The following is a 5,306-nucleotide window of genomic DNA, read 5'->3' on the forward strand; positions in this document are numbered from 1 at the left end:
CCCTGATATGGAGACATTAAGACAGAAATGAAAGCTAGTGATGTCATCTGGATGCGCCTCGACACTTAGGAGATTGGTGATTGGTGGATTGGAAGGGTGGGTGTGTCTTTAGTCTTGTACGGCGTATACACAGAGAAAAGTTAGAAACCCAGGATAGTGATTAGTGGATAGGGAGGGTGGGTGTGTCTTCTGTCTCCTGTATAGTGTATACACATAGCAAAGTATAAACACATACCTCCCAACCGTTTTAGATGGGAAAAGTATGTAGACATAGGACACACCCCCTGCCACGTCCCCTTTAAGGGAGGATTATACAAAAAAAAAAAAAAATTCCTAAACCCACGTTTTTTTTTTTTTTTAACCTATTCCTTTATATTGGCTTTTGACATTTACAAATGCAGCAATGCAGCAATTTAGAAATTAGATGAAAGGTTTAGCACTGGGAAACACTTTTTGAAAAATAAAAAGGTGCATTTTATATACAACTATATGGATCAGACCAAAATGAGGAGGAAAGAGGGACAGAGGGACATTGTTCCAAACCAGGGACAGCTGGGAGCTATGTAAACCTAGGATGGCGATAGCAATTTTGAAGTGTGACATGTTAGGTATCTATTTACTCGGCGTAACTACATCTTTCACAATATGCAAAAAAATTGGGCTAACTTTAATGTTTTTTTTTTTTTTTAAAGCATGAAACTGTTTTTTTCCGAAAAAAAAATTGTTCAAAAAATTGCTGCGCAAACACCATGCGAGATAAAAAGTTGTAACAACCACCAGTGTGTTCTCTAATGTCTCTAATGTCTTTGCTAAAATAAAAGCATATATAATGTTTGGGGTTCTATGTAATTTTCTAGCAAAAAAATGATGAATTTTACATGTAGGAGAGAAATGTCAGAATTGGCCTGGGTGGGAAGTGGTTATAAAAGAAAAGGATTTTGTGCACTCCCAGGATTCTCCTTTTTTCCCTCATGGTCAGTGAATGGTGGTCCCTTACCTCTGTAGTCGGGTTCAAGCCTCACCCAGATGCAGTCCCTATTCTTGGGCAGCTAAATGCGATAATAAGATAGGGAGTCCCTTCTGTGGGTCTTTTGGGACAGCAGTTGTATCTTAAAGTGATTGTAAGGGTTAGTTTAAAAAAAAAAATAACAAAGAATTTACCTCCACTGTGCAGCTTGTTTTGCACAGAGTGGCCCAGAACCTCGTCTTCTGGGGTCTCCCGGCGGTTCTCGCGGCTCCTCCCCGCATCAGATAACACCCAGTTCTTCTGCAGCAATTGGCTCAATCTCCCCCAGAGAAGTTAACTCTTCCTGGCCCATCCTCGAGAAAATCCTCTAACCACGCAGCAAGTATCCCTCCTAGACATCTGGATGATGGGGGGCCATCTGAGGATACCTCAGAAGAGCTCGGCCCTCTGGCTTCAACTTTTTCCTAGTTCAGCCCTATGTCCAGCCTGTAAAGCCAGCTATTGGCTGGGAGAAAGCCCACACTACATCTGAGTAGTCAAAAGATGTACTTCCCATTTCTAAAGAAGAAGGTTTCCTTCTTTCGGCTCTGTTTCCACTAGTGCGACTTGTCATGTGACTTGGGACTGCAAAGTCACATGACGAGTTGTAATTTCCAATGAGTACCATTTATCTGTGCGATTTCAAGTCGCAACGACTTCAGAGTAGTCCCTGCACTACTTTGGTCCCACTTTGATGCGGCTTGAGGTCCATAGACCTCAAGAATACACAGGCATTGTTTCAAGTCGCATCAAAATCGTGGCAAAATCGTGCAACTTTAAGGTCGCAATAGTGGAAACATAGGCTTACTCTGATGGATGATATAGGAGACATTGTTGAAGAGGAAAGGAAAAAAGAAAAAATGTTTTTTTCCTCTCAATTGCCTAGGAAAACTTTATCCATGGTCAGAACAAGATTCTGCAATGCCAGGCAGTCCGCCGGAGGTAGATGCGGCAGTGGTTCGTATAACAAAGAATTTCATCTCACCCATTGATAATTCAGCCTCAATTGAGAATCTTTTAGACAGATGAATAGACCCCAACTTAAAGGAGCTTACCAAATGGCCTTACTAAATGCCTGAAAGTCATCAATTGCCTTATCTGTATCCAAAGCCCTATGGGCATGGACCAAAAACATGGAAACAGTGATTCATCAAAATGTTCCTAGGGAAAATATAGTCAAGGCTTTGGACGAATTATGGCTCCTAGCAGATGTCACTGGTGAGACGGCGATGCATAAAATTCGTTACTTCGCAAGATCAATGTCACTACTTGTGATAGCCATATGGGTATTGTGGTCAGAACTATGGGCAGCTGACACTGTCAAAACAAAATTAGTATAAGTACCCTTTTTTTGATGGTAAATCACTCTTTGCAGAAAGGTTACAGAAAGCCATTTCCCATGTCACAGGAGGAAAGTCACGAGGGCTCGGACCACTATCCAAGCTTCTTTAAGAGAGCTGGGTCTCAGTTCTTATCACTAACCAGATAATATCCTTCTTTTATCAAAAGATCCAGCCCAGCTAGTGGAACACAGCTGGATGCTGTGGCCTACACTATCAAGATACGGTTGTATGGTAAATCATCAAACGAGTCCTCTTTTCTCCAGTTTAGGCGCCTTATTCAACACCGCAAAAGGGATAGTGTCCCTGCCATCTCAGAAAGTGTGGGCGATCTTTCAGAAAGTAAGGAGAGTGAGGACATGGTCCTACATAACAGCCTCAAGCTAACTCAACTTAATAGGGATTTTTGTCTTTTTGTATTCAGATGGTCCCATGGACACATGGATACCTCAGGCACCTTTTAGCTAGAATTCCTGAAGCAATGGAGCAAACCGTCTATCCCAGTCCATATATCAAACAAGTTTGATGCACAGGGGTCTGCACTAGTGGACAAAGAGAGAGATGCCTGTAAAGCCATGTCCATTAAGGCATGTCTTCTGGAGTTACCACAGACGCCAATGCAATAGGCTAGGAGGCACATTGCAACTAGATGTTGGTTCAAGAACAATCAATGCGGCAGACATCATCGCAAATATCCTGGAAACCCAGGCGGCTTATCTCGCAAAGACAGCATTTGCTCTCTCAGATCAAGGACAAATCAATTCTGATTCGGATAGACACTAGAGCTGCAATATCAGACATACATCACCAAGGTGGAACCAACAGTTCCTTACTAAGGGAAGTGGAACCCATCTTCATTTTGGCAGAGGGGAATCTGAAGGACCTAAGTGTAGTCTATCTTCCAGCCCACTTAAACACAGACGCCGATCACCTATCCCAAGGATTCCTGGATTCCAACAAATGGTCCCTACAACTGAAGTTATTCAGTTGGATTGTGGGCCAGTGGACCTTTCCTGAAGTGCATCCTTTTGCTACAGCAAGCAATACCAAACTGCGGAGGTTAATTTCACATCTATCTCATCCTTGGGCAGAAGCAGTAGATGCCCTGTCCAAGTCCTTGGGCATGCAATCTAATTTAGGCCTCCTCCTACCTCAAATTCTAACGAGACTTGCAATATCAACAATAAACGGTGATAACAGTCCTGCCATATTTGCAGGGAGACCTATGATTCCCTAGGGCAATATTTCTTAGTGTCCAGCCACCTGTAAATATTCCCCTGATACCCTTTCTTCTGGCTCAAGGTATCAGATCCATCAGAATCCTCACAGATTGAACCTTTACATTAGAATGTTAAAACAGAGGCTTTAATCATTAGGATGTTCCTCCAGAAATGTTTCAACTCTGCTCAAAGCACAGGAACCTTCAATGAACAATACGTGGACAAGGTTTGGAATAACTTTAGATCTTTTTCAAATGGCAAAACTTCAATCCCGATGTACCCTCTTCCTCCCAACTCCTTGACTTCCTGCAAGCAGACCTTGATTTAGGATTAGGATTAAGCAATTTAAAGGTACAGCTGGTGGCAATCTCTGCTGTGACAACAAGAGATAGGCCAAAAATCCTTTAATAATCAAATTCTTCAAGACAGTCAGGAAGATAAGCCCACCATTAAAACACATTTTTCCCACTCTCTATCACTCTGGAGCCCTTATCCAAACAGCCTTTTGCCCCATCTGATTCAGCATCCTTGTAGAATCTCACTTAGAAACAATTTTTCTTTGTGGCGATGGTATTGGGCTGGGGAGTATCAGGACTTCAGGCTCTGAGATCAGAAGACAATAATATTATTTTTTGTACTCGGATAGAGTGGAACTTACAATGGTACATGGATTCATCCCTAAGTTCTCCTCTTCCTCTACTATCTCTGAGCCTTGGGCCCTGCCAATCTTTTCAGATCCAATTTTGACCTTCTTCATGAAGACGATATTACTTTGGTACTAAGACACTATCTTCAAGCCACAACTCATTTCAGACTTTCATGTAACCTATTTGTAATACTCAAAAAAAAAAAGACAGGGTCAAAGAAGCATCATAGGGGCCCTCCGCCCATTCCGGAACTACAGTATCCATCATGTCTAGTCATGTCTGTGAATATCAGAGCTTTACAATACCTCATAGGACATGTGGTTCTGTGGCAGCTGGGGAGCCATAGTTTACAGATCCCTGCTCTAGTACAATAGTTTCATGGATAATCAAGTCGGTTAAAAAGGTGTACAGGTATAGGGGACCGGAACCCCCTCTTCAGTTGGGCTGTATACCACCCAATTGTTTTCTGCTTCTTGGACAGCCAGAGCAGACGTATCCATCAAAACGATCTAAAGGGTAGCATCATGGTGGACCCCAACATGCATTTATGAGTCGTTACAGAGTAGACATTGCAGCTTTCTTATCTGTAGAAACTGGCTACATACAAGCTATCAGGCCGCCATTTGCCTATTTTAAATTCTTTTTCAAATAAATCTTTTACTATGCATCATCCCACCCATTTCAGCTAGTTATTTGTCATGGGTATACTGCCATGGAGGTACCAAGAAAACCTTGTTTCATACTTACCGTAATTTTCTTTTCCTGGTGCCTATCCAAGGCAGCATACAATCCCACCCTCAGTATGCTATATTATGTAGAATGCTAAGAGACAACTGCTGTCCCAAAAGACCCACAGAAGGGACTCCCTATCTTAGCGCATTTAGCTGCCCAGGAATAGGGACTGCACCTGGGAGAGGCTTGAACCCAGCTGGAAGCTGCCGACTGCAGAGGTAAGGGACGTTCGACCACCATTCACTGGCCATGAGGTATGAGGGGGAAAAAAAGGAGAATTCTGGGAGTGCACGAATCCTTTTCTTTTATAATATTCACTGGTCCTGAGTGAGGAGCCAAGGCGGAGCTTGTCACAGGTATG

Source organism: Aquarana catesbeiana, linkage group LG02 (genome assembly GCF_042186555.1).
Source record: "Aquarana catesbeiana isolate 2022-GZ linkage group LG02, ASM4218655v1, whole genome shotgun sequence".
NCBI classification, from domain to species: Eukaryota; Metazoa; Chordata; class Amphibia; order Anura; family Ranidae; genus Aquarana; species Aquarana catesbeiana.